Here is a 24,008-nt window from a genome sequence, read left to right as displayed (position 1 = left end):
TTGCATTCACTTTACAAGACGATAACTCAGACTAGTGGCAGTCTAACGAATGACTAATGATAATCTTTCTGAAGCTACCTGACGTCTTATAAACCAAATGCAACGATGGAACAAAACGCCAAAGCCGGAACCGGCGGTCTGCACTACGTCCAGAATACGGACAGCAGCGGCAAGGCGAGGAAATGTACACTGCCATTACATACAGTAACCCCCAGGGCAGGTAACTGAAGCATTAGCGACCACCAGGCAAGAAAAATTACCGCTGGTTGAACTTAAAAAATTGTAACAAGTTTAATGCAGTAAATAGTAATAAGAAGTCGAGGAAAGTTAATCAGATCCGCCTTCCCCAAGCACTCCACTCGCTGCCCTTCGCCTCGGCGACACTACAAGCAGCAACACAAACCGAAGTCACTGGAGTATCGCGAGATATCAGAATGGTGGAAGTTTCTCTACTTGGATAGAAATGCACTCATCTTAAAGCTTGTTGGATGTGGTTTACGACGACATCGTGCACCCTCGCGCCCACAGCCCTTCCATCCAGCAGTCCATGTGTGCTGCCAGCGGTCCCGGCGTGTTCTGGCACTGCGCGGACCTGGCTCCTCCTGAGTCCCCAACCGAACTCGCACACTCACACGACCCAGCAAAAAACAACGACATCGCCCCAAGGATAGAGCAACAGTTACTACATATCGACAACCGCCGCTGCTGCCACTAGCGGACAGGCAACACTTGGAAAACCGAGTGGTGCCAGTCAACACGAGAAGAACATAAACAACCGCAACCATGCCAAGTAAACGATGCCGTCCCGCCTCCAAAAGAGGGCGTAAACCTACAAACAGCACCAATGCGAGCCGCAGTATGGCTCATAAACAGCGGCAAGAAACAGCGTTTTCAACCTGAGCGTGCACAATAGCGCAAAAAGAAAAGAAAGGAAAGAGGTTGTGCAGGAGAGGAAGAGAGGGATTCATTTCTTTACATTGACATTCGTCGGTTGACTTTGCCACGGGCTGTTAACAATCATTTGCAAGTAATCAACTGCATAGTTTTTGTGATGAATAGATGCAGGCCTATACCTTTCTTACCTTGAATGTGAACAGAGCTTGGAATAACGGCGCTGCGACAATTTACCAGGCGTGTTTTTTAAGTGAGTACCGTTTTGAAATTAAACAAAGACGTGCTAAGATATCTCAATAAGTATATTTTTACATGAAAGCCTGTACCTTGATCTACGCGCTGACGCCATTACAGTCTGAGTCTTCCTTGTTTAGATTGTGTTCAAAATTCAAATGGCTCTGAGCACTATGGGACTTAATATCCGAGGTCATCTGACCCCTAGGACTTAGAACTACTTAAACCTAACTAACCTAAGGACATCACACACATCCATGCCCTAGGCAGGATTCGAACCTGCGACCGTAGCGGTCGCGCGGTTCCAGACTGTAGCACCTAGAACCGCTCAGCCACCCAGGCCGGCTTACGTTGTGTACTGAGTGTTTAAGATGCCTCCGACATTCGTGAGTCCCGCCAACTGTGAAGTACGTTCTAAGATTTCTTAGTGCTAAAGGCCTAAAAGCGATCCATATTCATCGTGAGACTTGTGCAGTTTACGGAGAAAACGTTATGAGTGATGGAATGGTAAGAAAGTGGGTAAGAGCATTTAAAGATGGCCTCACAAATGTGCATGATGAACAACGGAGTGGGCGTCCTTCGGTCGTTAATGAAAGTTTAGTGCAGGAAGTGGACAATAAGGTGAGAGAAAACAGACGCTTTACGATTTCCTCCATGCTGGATGACTTTCCTAATGTTTCTCGTAGTGTTTTGTGTGGCATTGTGACCGAGCACTTGAATGACCGAAAACTGGGTGCACGTTGGGTACCGAAAATGTTGACGGATGTGCACAAACCCAAACGTTTAGACAGTGCATTGACTTTCCTTGAGCGATACAACAACGACGGTGATGATTTCTTAAGCCGAATTGTTACGGGCGATGAAACATGGGTGGCCTACGTCACACCAGAACCAAAGCAACAGTCCATGGAAGTTGAGCAAGGACATCGTTTTGCTGTAAGACAATGTCCATCCGCATGTGGCGAATCAGACCAAAGATCTCATCATATCTTTTCGATGGGAAACTCTAGATCATCCTCCGCACATCCCGATCTTGCGCCCAGTGACTACCATCTGTTCCTGCAGTTGAAGAAACACCTGGGCGGTCAGCGTCTTCAAGACGATGACGAAGTCAAAACAGTGATGATGCAGTGGTTAACAAGTCAGGCGGCAGACTTCTATGAGGTGGGTAATCAAAAACTGATACAACGTTATGACAAGTGCCTCAATATTGACCGAAATTATGTAGCAAAATAGATTAAGGTACAGGCTTTCATGTAAAAATAAAATTATTGAGATATCTTAGCACGTCTTTTTTTTAATTTCATAACGGTACTTACTTAAAAAACACGCCTCGTATTTACGATTCTGGTGCAGACATGATATTTTTGCAAGCAGTGTTATTTGACACTATTTCTCTTCCCGGCTTTTCTACTTCCTTTAATGTGGCTCCTGAACTATCTACTGGTACAGCGTACTTTTACAGCGAGGGTATACGACTGACTGATTTCTACGTTCTTGACAACAGCCGAGGAATAGGCTACACCTTTTGTCACCTTACTTCAATTCTTCTCTGTGTCCCTTCGGGATCTGTTCGTTGCACAGATCGTGCTCGTTTATATGCAGAGCGTATAGTTTATTTATTTCGTAAAACTCCGCAGAAACTTTCGGTAGGCGGAGATTTTAATTGTGTTTTGCGTCCTAATTTTATTTTCAGTAAGGAACTAGACAATTTGGCGCGTTCTTCGGAAATACGAGATGCGTGGACCTGTCAATATCGCACTCTCGTCAGGTATCCGCATTTTACTTCCAGCAGCCGACTCTATCGCTTTTATCGTTCTAAATCTTTACGTGGACAGCTGTTAGCGGGTGCCGGAATCAGTAAACCTGTATCACCTCCCGTGGATATTGAACACGTCCCTCTTAAAGGATACTTCACTTGAGATTATCGTTCGAGAGTTTTGGGCCCGTTAGCTTGCGTTCTCATCGCCGTTATCCTTCTCATATTTAATGGTGCTCAGAGCATGCCAAAACTCTGCCCCTGAAAGCGTTCATGCGTTACGGCGCTAAGAGGGCGAGGGATCTCCGTTGGACACGGGAATTTTATTATTCCGTCTTGTGTCACCTTTATGACCGTTCCAGACAAGCGGTCATAAAGACGGAATAATAAAATTCCTGGGTCCAACGGAGATCCTTCGCTCTCTCAGACAAGCTTCCTTATGGATGTCCGCCACGTTAAGGCGAAACTCCTTCAGTTAAAGAAGCAACAACTGGAAGGATGCCATCAAAATCCTGCTCCTGCCTACAGGACGAACTAACATCCTTATGTCACATTATCCGGTTGCGGCCGTGTCACAAGCGAGCATGTATCACGTCCCGTACTGACACCGATGGTCATTTACTGACGTCCCAACGTGACATTTCCACAGTGATCTATGATTACTTCACCGAGCTTTACAATGACCCTGTTACTGATAGGACTGTTGAAACACGTATGTAACATAGCAGCGATGGTGAGGCACGTTAAAATCTTTGACCAGAGAGCCTATAATCGTAGTTAGTCTGCGCTTGACCGCGCGAGTGTTGCGAGCAGTACTCTGTCAGTAGTCGTTGAGAGCAGTTCTGTAGTAGCCGTCATGCAGAGCAGTCGGTCAGTAGTAGCACCCCAGTGCGGTTGTGTGATGTAGTCTGTCGGCAACACTGGTCAAGATGCTGAATGAGGTATATTGTTAATTAAGGTAATCATCAGATAATTTAAAGTTCATTTAATGTAATTAATTTCCAACAAGTGCCCCAATAATAATTATGATTTCAAAAGCAATTTTAATGAACTAAATTTCGTTCCACTTCCCTTAAACAAATTTCAGTTAAATTACAAAAAAAAGGAATATTATTATTTGCAATGCAGTTCCTCCAAGCTGTGCGCAAGAATAAGAGCAGAAATTTGACTAGCAGTTACAATGAGGTAAGAATTTAATTCTGATTTGCACAGGGCCAAAGACCGATATTTCGGTTTAATTGAATTATCATTATCACTGAGATTTCATTAGCACTGAATTGTTTTTCATTATTTTTGCGGAAGCTTACACCAGAGTCAGATTGCGAATTTCACATTTTTGTTGCCTCTGTCAGTACATTTCATTGCAGGGAGGTTATTCTTGGGTCCCATTTATTATTAAATTTTTTATTTAAATATTTCTGTGGGGACGATATTGCTTCTTGGCTCCATTTCTATATAATATTGTCTTGTAAATTTTTGTGGGGAGGTTACACTTGGCGACACCCAGTCCAGGATCGTATTTCGTTGAGAATCTTTTGAAAAACAGTCAGATATCTGCTCTTATTTACTTAGATATAATTAGGATTTGGCGCTACGCTTTTACTAATCTTGTGACTTTCTTTCTACAGGTCAACGGCAATTCGTTGCTCTATTGTATTTGTGTGTTGCTTTTGCATTTGTGCTTATTGTTTTGTGAATGATTGTGACTATTGTAAAAATGCCGCGAAAGACTGTGAATAGTGTATCGCGAGGTATTATGAACGAAATTACTGACTTAAACAACGTGACTGATAGGACTTGTGACGCGCAGTGTAATGATGATAATCGTGCGTTCACTAACAATCAGTGCATTCCAACCACTAATGATGACTTTTACCTTAATGATGAACAAACGAACTCAATTGTCTCGTCTGTTAATTTGACGACAATTGATGTCGCGGAACGCTCTATTGTAATGAGCGCTGCCCAGCTTAACATACCCGATTTTGAAAATTCAAGTAACGTACAGACAAATTTGTCTAATGAAAATGAACAGGATACTCAAAGTACGACGGATCTATTTAATTCCGAAATAGGGACTGACAGTGTACATTCGACTGACAAACCTTTTTGTAATTCTCAAAATGACCAAATGGTTACAGAAAGTGAAACAATTCCAGTTCCACCATTAATTAGCACAGAGAATAGAGCTGGTAATATTGGCTTGGAGCAAATGATGGCACTATTGCTACAACAAAGTAAAGAGAATTTCAAACAACAGAATGAAAAATTAGACAAACAAAGTGAAGATTTTAAACAACTTAGGGAACAGAACGAACAGCTAAATAAAAAATTAGACGACAATTCCAGACAGTTAAATGAAAAATTAGACGACAATTCCAGCCAGCTAAATAAAAAATTAGACGACAATTCCAGACAGCTTAGTGAACAAATTAGAGCTGTTGCCGCGCAGTGTCATGACACTAAGGAACAGTTGCGCGTGGAAATTGAGGCTTGTTCACGTAAAAATAGCGAAGAAATTAAGTCTGTTGCGCAAGAATTAAGGGAAATGCAAACAGCCGCAACAGAAACACTCAGAGACGAAATTAGCGGAGTCGCTAAACAATGCTCTGAAAAAGCTACACAATTACGCGACGAGTTTAAAGCAATGACAGCAGAACTTTCGCGCACAATGGATGAAAAGATCGACGCGAAATTCGAACAACAAAATACTCAGATTGACGAACGCTTTAATCACCACATAGAAAACAGTAATACACGTTTCCGCAAATTTATTCAAGATCAAAATAAAGTCAAACGTCAAGTCATGGAAACAATCACTGCACAGAGACAGGAAGACAAACGTAAAATGTTCGCGAAAGCGAAGACGTATGTAGACAATAATATTACTACAGTGTCCGACAAAATTAATACCATAGAACAGTTGAACGCGGAATTACGGGATGAAATTTCTGATCTTAAATCAAAAACAGATACACACACAGTAAATATTCAAACAGTGACAGACAGATTCGAACAATTAGAACTAACACAGGATTGCGATGTCATCAAAGCTGATGTTAAAAAACTGAGCGAAACTACGCGTAAGTTGCAAAAACAGATTAATGCGTCCGATTCTAAAACCGATGATCAGGCAAAAATACTGACTGAAAAATATGATGAATTGGCCAGTCGTATTGATGCTATTGAAAGTAGTAATGATAATAAATCAGACGATACTGCACCGATTTCATTTAACCAAACACCTGAATTTAAAAATTTGCAGCAGACAATTAATGAGATCGACTCGTCTAACAACACGTTGCGTAGAAAACTGTCGAGTTTACAGCAAGAACTAACAGAGATGAAAAATATTTCAGTTAATAACACATCACAGCAGGCACCACTTTTCGAACATTTGCCAGACTCACGCAGCGCGTATAATTTGGGTAATCTACAGAGAGTACGGGACTTAGATTCCGAACAACCACAGTTCAACAGATTCTCTTACAATCCTGAACCTGTTCCATCACATAGAGACGATAACTTTGATTACAAACATTTTCTGTCAGTGAGAAAATTTAAAGTGTTTAAGAATGACAGAACACAGATTCACCCCCTGGATTGGATACAACAATTTAGCTTTGCTTTTCCACCGACTTGGCCCGTAACACACAAACTTGAATTTATTTGCAGTTTTTTGGAAGGCGAGCCGGCAACTCGTATGAGACCGATCGCGAGGCGATGTTATTCAGTAGAAGAATTTCAGAATGCATTTCTGTCAGCGTATTGGTCGAAGACGACGCAACGCGGAATTAAAGATCAATTAATTAGTTTACCAAATTATGAGAACTCAAACTTTCCTAGTGTCACTCAATTTTTTGAACACATGGTGCAACAAAACCAGTACCTAAGTGAACCGTACAGTGAATCAGCACTTATTCAATTATGCATCTCTAAATTACCAAGGTCATTAAGAGTGTCACTTCTGACGGGTCATCAAAAAGAAAATATTTCGGCGTTCAGGGATCTGTTGCAGCTTTTAGAAGTGCAGCAATCTGATTATTCTTTTGTAAACAAAAACTTTTCGTATAACAACCAAGGCCAACAAACGTACAGCAATTATGATCAGACACGTAATTTCAATAGGAGAGGTAACAGACGCTTTAGGAATGACAACCACGAAAACTTTAATAACAGTCAAAATTCTAATTATCAGTATCGAGAGAATTATCAGCAGGAAGAACCACATTTTAGTAACAATAGAGGTTTTTCACAACAACTGCAACAAAACCAGCCGGTTAGAATACCTAACCAACAATTGAATGCACAAGGTCAACCAGGCTTTAATGTTCCGCCGCGTGCACGTATAGTCCCAGATCCAACAAATAGTAACGCACGGCAGCAAGGAAATAACTATGTACAGAGAAGACAGTATTACAATTCCTATCGCAATGCACCGTATGGGAATGACTTTCACGACAGACGTAAAAACAATGAGCATAATTACCGACATACGTTTAATAACAGTCGGTCTTACCAGCAACAAAGTAATCAACAAGAACATATTCTCATGAATGAACCCGACAGTAGGTATCATCCAGAGCGTAACACGTCTGGAAGAAGTAATAGGACAGTTCAAATAGTCGAAATGCCACAGAATCCTCCTAATAATAATAACACGTCAGATAGAATCTGACTAGATACTGTACAGGACGCATCTTCCAATAACACAAGCACTACGTTTGACACGCAAAATGTTGTTCACGAAAATGTAATTACTTTTGACGATATCAGAGACACTCTCTTGCAGGAAAGACCATTTGTTCAGAAAACTATTTCACATCCTGTTATCGAAATCAAAATTGGTACATCAAAATTCTCAGCAGTAATTGATTCTGGATCACCTATATCAGTAATAAATGAGGAGACTTTTAACGAGTGCAACAAAGAGAATAGTTATCCAACATTACCATTAGGCAAAACAAAGGTGAAAGGAGCAGTATCGAGTAAAGGAGTAGACGTTAAATTACAGACGCATTTATCATTTTGTATTGGAGGTCATACTTTCCACTCTAATTTTTGGATTGTTCCTTTATTGACAACAGACGTAATTTTAGGTACGAATTTTCTGGTACAACACGACGCAGTTATTGATTTTCAGAATTCTTATTTAATGTTAAAGGATGATGAAAATGTACAACTTGCTTTAGAATTTCAGCACTCATTATTTGCGGAAGAACAAACAATTAACCGCACAGAGGTCATTTCCGTGTCACATAGCATAGACTGTAATCCCACATTGTTCACGGATACGTACGTACACAACTACAATACTCCAGACGAAGCTGATTACGACGTAATGCAAATGATTTCCGATAAAGTTAGACAAAGCAGTGCAACTACAGACGACGAACGCACGCAGCTATACAAAATTCTTTTACAGCAAGCTCCAGTTTTCGACAACATTCCTGGTACTATGTCCGGTTTTATGTATGAATTTCAAGTGAAACAGCACGACACATTTAAAGCAAAGCATTATCCCATTCCATATATTCACAGAGAACAAGTTAAAAAAGAATTGCAGGATATGCTTGATCAAGGAATTATAGAACCAGCAGTTAGTCCGTACATAAATCCGCTACATATTGTTAAGAAAAAAGATGGCTCACTTCGACTCGTACTTGATTCACGTCACATTAATGACATAATTATTAATGAAACAGATCGACCACAGACATTAGAGGAACTGCTACAGAAATTTCACGGTACTGCTATTTATTCTACATTAGATTTGAAATCGGGATTTTGGCAAATTCAACTTCATCCAAATTGCAGAAAATATACAGCTTTTCTCTGTTTCGGCGACTGTTATCAATTTTGTAAATTACCATTCGGCTTAACTATTTCTTCTGCAGCTTTTATTCGCGGTTTGAACACAATACTTCCGACAGAACTTAAGGACAGAATTACGACGTACGTAGACGACATTCTTATTGCAGAAGCTAACTGGTCTGATCACAATCTGATTCTTGAACAACTGTTGCAAACTTTTCATGCACAAGGACTCACAGTTAACCTCAGTAAATCGCATTTTGGCAAAACTTCTATAAAATTTCTTGGACACGTAATTTCAGCAGAAGGCATTGCGCCTGATCCGGAAAAACTTCAAGCTCTACGTGACATTACTGTTCCTACGACGAAGAAACAATTACGCAGCTTTTTGGGCTTAATTAACTTTTTTCGTAAATTTATTCATCACTCCGCTTTAGACACACCCAGGTTATGCCAATTAACAGGTAAAAACAGTATTTGGTCTTGGGATAAGCAGGCACATTCTGAATTTGTGAAACTGAGAGAAGCCTTGTTGAATGCTCCACTTTTATCGCACCCAGATCTTACCAAAAATTTTTCCATTGCCACCGACAGTTCCAACACAGCTTTAGGCGTACATATTTTTCAGGAAATTGAAGAAGATGGTTCTACAGTAATTAAAAACATCGCATTTGCAAGCCGCATTCTGTCACCTGCTGAACGAAATTATTCCGTTACTGAACTTGAAACATTATGTGTTGTTTGGGCTTTTACGAGATTTCGGCACTTTCTTTATGGAAGACACACTACAGTTTACACAGACCACAGAGCGATACAATTTTTACTTTCAGCTAAATTCACTCACGACAGGTTAAGCAGATGGAAACTTTACTTGCAGGAATTTAATTTCACAATTGTTCACATTCCCGGCACACAAAATGTTGTAGCAGACGCATTATCCCGTTCTCTTTGCAACAATCAGCAAGACATCGCAACCAACTTCTGTAAAGCAAATTTCAGCGTAATGTACATCCAACAAGTTGCATTTGAAAATTTTATTTCGTCGTCATTACAGGACATAGCAAAGGAGCAAAGTAAAGACAACGTGTGGAAAGAAATTAAACGGCTTTGGCAAGATAAGAATAATGTTACGATTAGAAACCATTACACTGTACGCAATGACATTTTGTTTCGCCGCTCTCACCCTGACAGCAACAATTGGTTATTATGTATTCCTGACGAACTGGTTAACAAATTAATCTGGTACACTCATTTAAGTTACGCACATTACGGAGCAAGAAAATGTTTTCTTATACTGAGACAGAACTGTTATTTTAACAACATGGAGAAACGAATACGACGAGTTTTAGCATCATGTAAAATTTGCCAGAAAGCTAAGTCAGACACAACTTCACATATTCCTCCATTATATCCCATTGTACCTATTAAAATAAGACACATGGCCGCAGTAGATATTTTTGGTCCGATTCCTAGAACTAATAGAGGTTTTTGCTACATCTTTGTCGCTGTTGAACTCACTTCAAAATTTGTTACCTTCACTCCGTTACGCAAAGCTACTGCTAAAACTGTTTCGAAAGCATTTGTAAAGCATTTTCTATTTTATGTAGGGCATGTGATGAAAGTAATTTCTGACAATGGATCTCAATTTCGTAGTAGCGTATGGACACGCATGTTACGAGCCAGAAACATTTCTCCGATCTATATATCCAAGTACCACGCTTCTTCGAACCCCTGTGAACGGTTAATGGAAGAAATTGGTAAGCTGTGCCGAATATACTGCCACAAAAGACATATTGATTGGGATACACACATACTCTCATTCCAAGATGTAATTAATTCCATTCCAAATGAATCCACTATGCTATCTCCGTCTGTTATACTGAAAAACGTTGAACCACCAAACAAAATTAAAGAATTTGTAAATTTTCCTACATCTCGTCGCTTACGACACCACGAAATAATTGACATTGCGCTGAACAACATCAAACGTGCCGCAGAGCGCCGGAGAAGACAGCAAAAACAGGTTTGTACACGCCGCGACTTTCACGTTGGACAGAAAATATTAGTACGTACACACTATTTATCCAGCAAATTAAAAGGTAAGTGCAGTAAATTTGAACTTCTATACGCAGGTCCATATCGGATTCGCAGCATCCCTCACCCCAATGTTGTACACGTCGAAACTTTGAGAACCAGAAAATCGAAAGGCAATCACCATGTCTCAAACATTAAACTGTTTATTGAATGAAATCACTTTATGATGTAACATGCTATGATGCCATTTACTAATGCAATTATTTCACCTGACTAATTACTGATGATTATCGTATTTTTTCTTGGCAAGTGACCGGCAAGGTAAGGTTAGCAGGTCGCTTTTCTTGTCGTTACACATCAGACCATGCACATTTTCCACTTTTTTATGTACGATTGTATTCCAGTTTTGTCTATATGCACTGTGAAATAGTTATGACATCTCAACATCGTGACTTTTACATTTTTTGCTGCTGCATTGTGATATTCTCTGTACATTTTTTGCCTTTGAACACTGTCTATGCTTTTGACATATTACGTTTTCTGTCATGTTATGCTGTATGCTTAATTCTGTTACCGATAATCAGTAATTATTTAGTGAGTATATGATGTAAATGCAAGACATTAATCTTTGTTCATCAATTTCAGAAAGAAATAACGTGTAAAGGAAATAAATTAAACAGAAATGGGAATTTCAACTACGGAATAGACGAAAGAGGATACAAAAACCTTATGAAGAAGAGTAAATGGATCAGAATTAACAAGCATTAACAAGAATATACAATACACATCGCTGAATAGCAGTCTTAACTAATTTTTTCTTTCAGAATACGAGGCGATTGATGCAGGCTGTCAGACAGAACTACACATCTTAGTTTTAGTGATGAAATATGATAGAGATAAGGAATAATTGTATAATGAATAATTAAGTGATTTTTTGCAGATGATAATGAATGCTGATGAATAATGATGAAGAGTGTGCTACTATGAATAATGAAGTTTTTCTTTACAGGTGATGATAATAATGAAGTTATGATAATATGGATAATGAAGTGATTGATAATGAAGTTTTTTCTTTACAGATGAGGATAATGTTGAAGTTATGTATTTATGCTACGTAGTTATTTAAGTATTTGTTGCAGTTTGTTTTGACAGCAGGTGTTATATTGCATAGTAGGATGACGGAAAGTTTTGGAAAGGACAGCTATGGAACACATTTTATACACATTTCACTACCTGTTAATTCGAAGTTCACTACTTTTCAGCATAGTGTGCGTTTCTTCTTTCAGGTCAATAATCCATTTTGTATTTTTTCCAGGAGAAGTTTTTCATGATACATACTAAACCTGTTACTTATTATACCTGTTCTAGTACTTGCATTTTTTTTTCTTTACCCATTTGTGTTTATCATTTATAAATGTGATCACATATACTGCCTTGTTACATAACCTTGCTACAGCTGACTCATGACGAATGACGTTACACATTTTTGATTTACAGGAACAACCCAGTACCAATTTTTTTTCTCTTTTTTTCTCTTCTTGCTTTCTCTTGTAATTACCCAAAGCAATGCGTTGCTAGCACAAAAACAAAAAAAAAATATGTATTACCAGTCCCGAATAATGCCTTGTAACTGGCTAATAACTGCCACTGTTTATTGTAATGAGACTACTTATAATGCCCATGATTATTAATGCTATGACTGTAATTAGCTGATTTTTAATAATGACTTCGTAATTATCTGAATGTCACTCAATGAATTGTTATTACTTCTTAATGATCTGAATAATACTGAATGAGGAACAATGTTTTATACTATTCGATACTTGATGGCCACTGAGTGGCAATAATTAATGTCACTCAATGAATTATGTTATTAATTATGCCATTAATTAGCTCTTGTTTTCAATGTTGATACTTTGTAACTGGAAAAGAATATGATTCTTACTATATTGAAATGACAAATGATTAACTATGCTTTATAATTGGGAAAGGAATGTGATTGTTTAATAATGCTTTGTAATTAGGAGAAGGCTAATGATTATTACTATTGGAATGACAAATAATTAATTAACTATGGTATACTTTGTAACTGGAAAAGAATGCGATTATTTAATAATGCTTTGTAACTAGGAAAAGAAGGTTACTGATTCTATGTAAAAGAATTAATGAACATTTTTCTGTAATACTACATACTTGGTACAGAAATGTTCAATCACTGGGCTATGAATGCCCCAAACTACTAATGAAGACTGTAATTGTCAATATTATGTGACTTAATGTCCTTCACCTCATGAGCTAACTACCCTGAATTACTGCAATGTCCATTTGTCCTGTCTATCCTAATGATCATGGAGCACTATCTTTGGTTTTGCACTAATTCTACGTTGGTGTGCCTTGTAAGAGCGTGGTGTTGACACGACATGCTGTCCACCACCGTGGGCGATGAAGACGTTATTATGGTCCCACTGTTTGGTGTACCTAATGTACTGCCAAAATGAGAACATGAAATATTACTACGAGAGTTCAGTGTCTTGGCTACACTGATGAATTCTGATGGGAAAAGAACTGCAAATTGTGTCACTTGGTGTTGTACTTCTGTGGAAAGATATGGACTTTCAGAACAGCTGTGTGCAATCTAAAGTGCTACAACCATGATGCAATCCTTCCCTTTCCTATCCTCATTCTTGTCACATAGTGAAAATCATTTTTTTGCTAACATTATTTATGTTCATGAGTTATACATTTTTTTTTTTGATTCGCTGAACTCCAGTGCGAGTACACTTATGTCACTTGTCGATATGATTTTTGCCATTATGTTTATTTATTGCAAAAATGCCTAAGACATTTTTTTCGATTTGTTCTCAAGTACAGTATGTGCACTCTTGTCTTTTATATTGTATATACATTTTTTATTTATTATTTTATTTTAATGATATGTTCTGAACTACAGTGCATGTGCACTTATGTTGTGTGTTAAAATGTTTTCTACTGAACTTCAGTGCCTGTGCATTTTCAATATGATTTGTACTCATTCTGTATATTCAATACTTCAGTACGTATGCACTTATGTCATTTGTTACTAATTATATATATACATTTCGTAAATTGCTAATATGTTATCAACTCCAGTGCGAGTACACTCATGTCACTTATCAACACGATTTTCTGCCATTCTGTTTATTTGTTCTGAAAATGCTAAAGAATTTTTTCAGTGCGTGTGCACTTTGCTATCTGTCAAATAATTTGTATATACAGTTTTCTGATTTACTACTATGTTTTGTATTCACATCCTGTCTTTGTCTGATATATTTTGTACTCGGTGCATGTGCACAACATTTAATTTATGTACTAAATTTGAATATTCTGTAAATTGTAAAAATTTCTTGCGATGGCAAGTCCAAATGACTCACCATCGCTGCCAAATTTTTGCCCCCCCAGTGGAGGGTTATGAAACACGTATGTAACATAGCAGCGATGGTGAGGCACGTTAAAATCTTTGACCAGAGAGCCTATAATCGTAGTTAGTCTGCGCTTGACCGCGCGAGTGTTGCGAGCAGTACTCTGTCAGTAGTCGTTGAGAGCAGTTCTGTAGTAGCCGTCATGCAGAGCAGTCGGTCAGTAGTAGCACCCCAGTGCGGTTGTGTGATGTAGTCTGTCGGCAACACTGGTCAAGATGCTGAATGAGGTATATTGTTAATTAAGGTAATCATCAGATAATTTAAAGTTCATTTAATGTAATTAATTTCCAACAAGTGCCCCAATAATAATTATGATTTCAAAAGCAATTTTAATGAACTAAATTTCGTTCCACTTCCCTTAAACAAATTTCAGTTAAATTACAAAAAAAGGAATATTATTATTTGCAATGCAGTTCCTCCAAGCTGTGCGCAAGAATAAGAGCAGAAATTTGACTAGCAGTTACAATGAGGTAAGAATTTAATTCTGATTTGCACAGGGCCAAAGACCGATATTTCGGTTTAATTGAATTATCATTATCACTGAGATTTCATTAGCACTGAATTGTTTTTCATTATTTTTGCGGAAGCTTACACCAGAGTCAGATTGCGAATTTCACATTTTTGTTGCCTCTGTCAGTACATTTCATTGCAGGGAGGTTATTCTTGGGTCCCATTTATTATTAAATTTTTTATTTAAATATTTCTGTGGGGACGATATTGCTTCTTGGCTCCATTTCTATATAATATTGTCTTGTAAATTTTTGTGGGGAGGTTACACTGTCCCTGATGGGTTTACTAATCTAGTCGATTGCTTGCTTACTACCGTTAAATGGTGACTTTCTAAATGACTTTACTTGCGATGAAATATATCGCTTTATTGAAACTTCCTGGCAGATTAAAACCGTTTACCGGACCGAGACCCGAACTCGGGACCTTTGCCTTTCGCGGGCAAAGGTCCCGAGTTCCAGTCTCGGTCCGGCACACAGTTTTAATCTGCCAGGGAGTTTCATATCAGTGCACACTCCGCTGCAGAGTGAAAATCTCATTCTGGAAATATCGCTTTATTGTTGAACCATCATTGCAAAAATAATCGGGACTCTACTATATTGCTAAGGAATTTTATGTACATTTTTGGCCTCTGATAGGTGATAACATTACCTCGTGATCCGGATGTGGAGGTGTCTGATTCCTGACTCCTTCAAGGTTGTTAAAATCGTTCTAATTCGGAAGACAACCGGACGTCCAGATATTCCGCCCGATCACACTACTTACTGCAATTTCGGTTACAAAACTATTTCCCGGGCGGTTAATGCACTGTGTCGATACTGCTAGAGAAAATTCTCGCTGTCCCAAAGCTGTGTGCCTCGGACACGATTATGACCTCTGTAGTCGAACGCCGCGACGTTGTATCGGCGGCTGCAGCGACTTCTGTCTCTGAAGCATTGCTTTTTGTTGATTTTAATAGCCGGCCAGGGTGGCCGAGCGGTTCTAGGCGCTACAGTCTGGAACCGTGCGACCGTTACGGTTTCAGGTTCGAATCCTGCCTCGGGCCTGGGTGTGTGTGATGTCCTTAGGTTAGTTAGGTTTAAGTAGGTTAGTTAGGTTTAAGTAGTTCTAAGTTCTAGGGGACTGATGACCTCAGAAGTTAAGTCCCGTAGTGCTCAGTGCCATTTGAACAATTTTTTTTTATTTTAATAAGGCATTTGATTGGGTCTGTCATGGTTTCTTGATGCAGGTGGTCAAAGCGACCGATCTCAATCTTCTTCCTGGTATTCAGGCATCTGTCGTGGTAAATGGACACCTTACTCTCCGATCACCGTCCGTGGGGGCTTACCGCAGGGAAGCCCAGTCTCTACGTCACTTTTAGTGTTGTCCTTAGAACCTCTGCTTCGTCTTATCACTGGGGTGATCAGTTACGTGGCTGGAAAATATTAGGAGAAATCTTCTCAGCTATGGATGCACCGTGTATGGGTCAGCGAGGCCTTCGTATCTGAAGATTCTTGACGCAGTGCACCATGAGGGTATCAGGCTTACCACTGGTGCATTCCGTACCAGTCCCATCCCCAGCCTGTGTGCTGAGGCAGGGGAACCGACGCTCGCCATCCGGCGGAAACTCCTCATGGTGCGACGGGTGTGTCAATTCCTTGCCTGTCCTACCTCCCCTGCGTACCCTACCGTTGCCCGACCGTGTATGGAACGTCTCTTTTCCAGTCATCCCAGGGCAACGAGACCATTTGGGATTCGTGCCAAGCATTTGCTTGAGTCCCTTGGTGTGGAGCGTGTGGCCCCACAACTCCAAGGTCTTACCCGCCTGCCTCCCTGGTTGCTCCAGAGGCCCAGCGTCCTATTAGACTTGTCGGAGTACCGGAGGAGCTGCACTCCTGCGTTTGTTTTACCTCCTTATTTTACGATATTTTACACCAGCATCCCGACCATGTACCAGTATTTACGGATGGCTCTAAACAGGGGGATTCTGTTGGTTGTGCTGTTGTTTTCTCTGATCGAGTCGTGAAGTTACGGCTTCCTCCGGCGTTTAGCATCTTTGATGCCGAATTGTTTGCGATCTTGCGGGCATTGGAGCAAGTGAGATGTGTTCCCAGTCTTAAGTTTCTCATCTGTTCTGACACCCTGAGTGCCCTTCAGACCATGCAACACTTGTACCCAGCGGATACGGTCGTCCAGAACATCCATGATGCCCTACTCCACCTGCAACGGTAGGGGAAGGACGTTTCTTTCTGCTGGGTGCCGGGGCACGTGGGTATTAGGGGAAACGAACTGGCGGATGTGGCTACCAAAGATGCATGTTCCCTCCCTCACGTTGTTGAATGTGCCGTCCCCCTCCATGCTGTTACCTCCCTCTTGCGTTTTCGTGTTACGCGTCAATGGGAAGAGGAGTGGCTGGCAGTCGGTGAAAATAAGCTGCGTCTGGTCAAGGCCACCACGCGGCCATGGCGTGCGTCCTACTAGTCATGCAGGCGGGATGAGGTTCTCCTCACTCGCCTCCGCATCGGGCACAGTCCCTTAACGCATGGTTTTTTACTCCGGCGGGAGGACCCCCCAATCTGCAGTGCTTGTGGCGTCCAGATTACTGTCCGCCAGAGGGCGGTGGTTTCCTTGACACCGGATTTGCCCTCTATTTTGCAAGACGACGCAACGACTGTGGTTAAGGTCTTACGGTTTTGTGTCCTGTCCAATTTGTTGCCTCGGATTTTAGGGAGAGGATTTTAATCTGCTGCTGGGTGACTGGCTCACTTAGGTTGTTCACTTCGATTGCTGTTCTCTTTTCTTTGTGTTTCCTTTCCTTTTTTAGTGCGCTTCTTCTCCTCTTGTTTTGCCTCTGTATGTGAGGATTTGGAACTGCGTAAGGTCTGTGTCTTTTAGCCATTCTCCTTGTTCACTGTCCGTCTTCGTCCCTTCACCGCATGTGTTACTGTTTCCATGCGTTTGGGAGCTGATGACCACGCTGTTTAGCGCCCGAAAACCTGAAACCACACACACACACACACACACACACACACACACACACACAAATCTTCTCAGTACGAGCGTACCAGGATGGCGTTATGATACTGCTACATCATGTGGATGATATATTCTTGCTCAGGGACATATTGTATTCTTCTTGTTCTCTCTCTGGGGCCCGCATTAATGAACAGAAATGTACCCAATTACCGTTGCAGGGTTTCCAACACATGTCATTTCATGGACAACGGTTGTTGCTCGACGCAAATCGTTGCGAATTACCGTGTAGATCACTGTCCGATGAAAATGGATGCACTCAGTTGGCGAGAGTTGACGAATCGTAGGCCATTCGTGAACACGAAAGCGGTTCCCTTAGTCTTTTTCAAAATGTGCCGATCTTAGATTCTTTTATTTTCAGCAAAGTGTACTATGTTGCACAAATATTCCCGCTTCTCGCAATGATAGTGTGCAAATTGATGCCAATGTCCGGTCATTTCTTCTGGCAAAGTCATATTTTTCGATTTCGATATGAAGTGGTTGGAAGGCCCCGTCCTCTTGAAGGATTGGGACTTCCCAAGATCACAGTGAAGGCTTAAGTATTGTTTAGACTGTGAACCGTTTTAAAATGTACTCGAACAACTCACTCTATTACATCTTGCTTAAATGCGTGTCTTAGACCGGCAAGTCTGGCTCCGCCTACCGATGTTGGCCGGATCAATTCTAAAATGCTGCACGTACGTAAATTTTACACTATTGTAAGTTTTCTGGGAGCTGACATTTTATCAGTGACATATCTTTCGAACAGATTCTTGCTTTTTCGTTTGGGAGTACAATCTTCTCTCTCCGCCTATTCTCCTGATGGAAGTCTCTTCATCGTGGTATAGGCTCATTCACAATCTGACCCCGACCAACGAACGCCTCTATCGCATTGGCCTTAGTCCGACTGGTCTTTGCGATACATGTCATTAACCTGACACTACTCAGGTTTGTCTCTTGTGGGCGGGAACACTGGCACTGGATTCGCCGACAACTGGCTTTCCTTACCGATCAGCTGAAGCTGCCTTCGTCTATGTCCAGACTTTTCCGTTTCCCCTTGGACCAAGACTAATTCCATCGTATGGCTCCTCGGACACTACCACTATGTAGTAGGGTGAGATAACGGCTCTGACCCACTTGTTTTACGCCAATATATGGTGAATGCCCATTGGAAGTGGCAGCGGCTTCCACGTTATCGCGTTTTATTTGCAAATATGTTGCACCTTGCCTTTAATCGGCAAGGAACCGGGTAGTTTTGCTTCTTTCACTGTGGGACCTTCTTTTATTGTAAAACTTTGAACATAGCTGCTAAGGTTCAGTGACCATGTCAGAATTATATTAGAACAAATAAGCCCTCGATCACAAATATTAAGTCAAAAGTGACCAGGTTTCGAGGCTACTATGAGCGTCGTCTTCAGAATTAAACTGTTCTAAAACATATTAGGTATATAATACTTTCAGTCTTGTTGCAACCCTTGTTCACTCAAGTACGAGCAGCCCTTAGCGGCTCGCCATCTTATTTACAACTATTCATGACGTCACCTTTCCGGCTTAGATCTTTTTTAAAATGTGACTTGTCAGTACTGCATCTCTTTCCAGTCAGTACAAACTTTAATTTTATTAATGTATTATATACCTAATATGTTTTAGAACAGTTAGTTTATTTCTGAAGACGACGCTCATAGTAGCCTCGAAACCTGGTCAGTTTTGACTTAATGTTTGTGATCTAGGGCTTATTTGTTCTAATATAATTCTTTTATTGTGTTCTTTCTAGAGGAAAAGTTTTTTTCCTTTTGAGTCCCTAAATTGTGGAATTTTTGTCTAACAAGTTTTCCTTTCATAAAACAAATAACAAAAAAAAATAAACAAAAAAACGTGAAATAAAAAAAACAATCTTATACCATGTCCATGCGAGGGACCAGCACAGTTTCTCTGCCTCGTGATGATTGGGTGTTGTGTGCTGTCCTTAGGTTAGTTAGGTTTAAGTAGTTCTAAGTTCTAGGGGACTGATGACCATAGATGTTAAGTCCCCTAGTGCTCCGATCCGTTTGAACCATTTGACCAGCACAGTGACAGGCCGAGGGGAGGGGGGAGGGGGGGCAGGCATCGTCGCCAGGCCTCGGGTTCGCCCCTGCCCATCATGTCTCCGTCCCGCCTGAAGCTGACTGTGTGCGTTCATTCCTGTAATAAAATAAAAAAAAGTAAGTAGGAGATCCCGAGTTCGAATTCTGTTCCAGTACAAATTGCTAAAAAAGAATGGACAAGTAAAAAAAGAAAAAACTGATTAGCTGCGTTCATAAAGCCGAACTGAAGGTTAGCATCGAGTCACGATGTCGAATCCCGACGTCGACCACGAAAGTTTGGCAATTACAGATCTCTTGAAAAGTTTCAGCTTTTTACTGAAAGTCAACTGTCAATTTTCAGGCATTCAGCTACATGTGTGTCCCTGGCAGCGTACCTTTACCGTTAATAAATCAGTCAAGATGGCTAGGAAAGAGTTTCTTCTAGAAATAGCAGGTAATGAGTTGGCATTGCTGTCATAGGTATTGATGCCTGAGGCTCACAAATGCTAAAACCGTATGATACTTTTACATCTACGTAAGCTGAAACACCAACTGCAACTGAGCATGCTAACCAGAGATCAAAGATGTTAGTACTTACAGCGGGACGCCACAACGTCGGGATCACGGATTCACTTCAAACTTTGCAGACCTTTAGTAGGCCGTTAAAACAACATAACGTGCAAGAAGTAAGGTGCACTGCTCTGGCAATTCAGAGAAAATCGCAAGAGAATTTTTACGCGTCTGTTATTGACCTGGAGTATCTGTGCGTAGGAACTGGATATTAGAGTTTATGTTGGTCGAGTGGCAGTCTGCCTTCGGCTATCCTCAGTACTGGCTGTCCTGAGGTGCAAACCGCCGTCCTTGTTGATGGTGTTTTTAAAGGTTTTTATTTCAATAGCTTCTTTTATGACGCTATCGCAAAATCCCTTCGTCCTCATAGCGACAGATGTATCGTCAAATAGAATTCAGTGTCCATTTTCTAAGGCGTGTTCTACCACGGCTGATTTTTTTGGATAGCGTAGGCGTAAGCACCTCTCGTGTTCCGTCCGGCGTTGCTGCACAGTGAGTACTGTGCCCTTCACAGGTCTCATAAGCTGACGAATTTTTTCTGGGGGCCTGAACACCGAAGAAATGTTATATCTCTAAGGGAGCCGACTAATCTTTCCTGACACTGTGCCGCAGAAATGGAAAAACACAAGTTTCTTGTTTTCTTCTTCGGTGGTGTTCTCTGCTCTATTGGTGCGTTTCTTGCGTGTCACACCAGATATAGCCTGTGACACCTGTCCGTGGCTGTACCCGTTATCCCGGAAGACATTTCGGAGGTGGCCCAGTTCTAATCGCAGACTTTCAGCTCCCACTCCTGATTCTTTCTTTTATTTCCATAATTGGTTCTTCGATGTACAGATTGTGCAGTAGGGCGAAATACTTCATCCCTGTCTTACATTCATCTTAATCCGAGCGCTTCGTTCTTGGTCGTCCGCTCTTGTTATTTCCTCTTGGCTCTTGCACATATTGTATGTTACCTGTCTCTCCCTACAGCTTACTCCAATTTTTCTCATAAATTCGAACTTCTTGCCCCATTTTACATTGTCGAACACTTTTTCCAGGTCGACAAATCCTATGAACCTGTCTTGATTTTTTTAGTCTTGCTTCCATTCTCAACCGCAACGTCAGAATTGCCTTTCTGGTGCCTTTACCTTTCCTAAAGCCAAACTGATCGTCATCTATCACGTCCTCAATTTTCTTTTCAATTCTTCTTTGTATTATTCTTGTCATCAACTTGTATGCACGATGTTAAGCTGATTGTGCGATGCCGGCCGGAGTGGCCGAGCGGCTCTAGGCGCTACAGTCTGGAACTGCACGACCGCTACGGTCGCAGGTTCGAATCCTTCCTCGGGCATGGATGTGTGTGATGTCCTTAGGTTACTTAGGTTTAAGTAGTTCTAAGTTCTAGGGGACTGATGACCTCAGAAGTTTAGTCCCATAGTGCTGAGAGCCATTTGAACCATTTTTTTTTTTTTTTTGATTGTGCGATAATTTTCGCACTTATCGGTTCTTGCAGTCCCCGGAATTGTGTGGGTGACATTTTTTCGAAAGTCAGGTGGTACGTCGCCAGACTCATACATTCGACATTGTCGTTTTGTTGCCACTTCCCTCAATAATTCTAAAATTCTGAAGGAATGCTATCCATCCCTCCTGCCTTATTTGATGTTAAGTCCTCCAAAGCTCTCTTGAATTCAGATTCTAATGCTGGATCGCCAGTCTCCTCTAAATCGACTCCTGTTTCTTCTTCTATCACATCAGACAAATATTCCCCCTCACAGGGACCTTCACTGTATTCTTTCCACCCATCCGCTCTCTTCTCTGCATTTAACAGTGGAATTCCCGTCGCGCTCTTACGCCTATTGTAAGAAACGCTCTAGATTTCTGGAGAAGAACAAAGCGAAATGTTTCAAAATTAATATCGAAAACCCTGACAATTGTGCAGTATAATTTTAAATCTCTAGAATGATTCGAACGTTGTCCAGCTGTTTAGAAAATCGATTCTGGATTATTTAAACTGAAGCTTTACTCATATATCCTTCTGTTGCAGGACAGCGTCATGAGATGCAGCTATTTGTTGTTGTCGTCACCAACCTCTATACCGATGGGGTACAGTTTTGGACGGTATCCTGTACAAATCTCTTCATAACTATTGCAACCTACATCCACTATAATCTGCTCACTGCAGTTAAACTTAAGTCTACACATCTACAATTTTTACTTTTTACCTCCCTCTACAACACACTCCCCCCCCCCCCCCAGCCCTTCCCCGCTCCCTTTGACTAAAACTGACGACTCCTTGATGCCGCGGAATGTGTCGTATCAGTTGATTGTTGTTTAAGTGGGATTTTGCTATACATTTATTTTTCCCCCAGTTCTATTCAGTACCTCTTCATTGGTTATTCGACCTACCCATTTAATTTTAAACTTTCTTCTGTAGAACAACACTTCAAAAGCTTTTATTGTTGTCTTATGTGAACTGCGTATCGTTCGCGTTTCACTTCCACACAAGGCTTCACTCCACACAAATACGTGCAGAAGAAAGGACGCAGAAGTTAGAACATCCGAGAAAAACTTCAACCTGGACAGTGACTATAGAGTTAGTGATGCGTGGAATTGAGCTCTCGACGCTGAGGAGACACAGGGAAACGCGATGAAATGTTTACGTCCCTGCGGGAGGACTGGGCACAATCCCTGCAGCATGGCGTAATCGTGACGTATGCCGACCAATCAAAGGTGGCTACGGACTATTGTGTATTGTGTATTATAACCAGGGACCTAGAAACGACGGTGAGGCTTCGTCCCGTCGTGGCCCTCATTGGTTTACAGCCCCATAACAGGCTAAAGCAGTCTCCACCCACTGCACCACCGCCCCACACCGAACCCAGAGTTATTGTGCGGTTCGGCCCCCAGTGGACACTCCGCCCCCCGGGAACGTCTCTCATACCAGACGAGTGTAACCCAGAATCTTTGCGTAGTAGAGTGATTATGGTGTATGTGTACGCGGAGACAGTGTTTGCGCAGCAATCTCCAAATCTGACGCAACAAGGATGTCGTCGCGGGAAAAATACAAAGCAGAGAAAAATGGGAACGTCGGAAAGGGCTAGGGAGGCTAAATAAGCCACTACCCCCCCTCTCCCTCCCGCTCCTACCCTCTCCTCCCCTCCCCCCCCTCCACCCCCGCAAAAAAGTAGTGTCGGCAAGACGGGCTAGAGGAGAAGTGACACAGGCGACTTCTCTTGCCGAAAAATCGCCTGTGTCATTTCTTCGCTAACCCGTCATCCATGACCGTTGACCTGCAGCTGGGGAAAGTACATGAAACAGCTGAAGTCTGCAGCAGCTACGGACTTCACTACTAAAGTGTGAGAAACTGGTTTTGCGCCATTTACAGTAACGTTGATGCTTGCCGTAAATTCTTGATAGCCGTGAGTAGCGGCTGGACTCCAGTGAAGCCTATATATATTTCTCAAGTTTTCTATTTTTTGATGAAACTAACTTAAACCGCATGGCAGCAACTCAATAAAAGAAATTTTGTCGGCTATATACGACGGTGGAGTGTATTCCCAGTTCGGTAAATTTTGTACCAGTATTTGAGCTCACGGTGATGGCCTTTATCACACTTTGAAAGGTCACTGTGTTAAATTTAACTTTCAGAAAAGATTGAAGAAATGAATGTTTACGTAGTACATAAAATTGTTACTCACTTCACAG

The sequence above is a fragment of the Schistocerca cancellata genome, chromosome 3 (assembly GCF_023864275.1).
Source record: "Schistocerca cancellata isolate TAMUIC-IGC-003103 chromosome 3, iqSchCanc2.1, whole genome shotgun sequence".
NCBI lineage: Eukaryota > Metazoa > Arthropoda > Insecta > Orthoptera > Acrididae > Schistocerca > Schistocerca cancellata.
Note: the sequence above shows the minus strand (reverse complement) of the source record.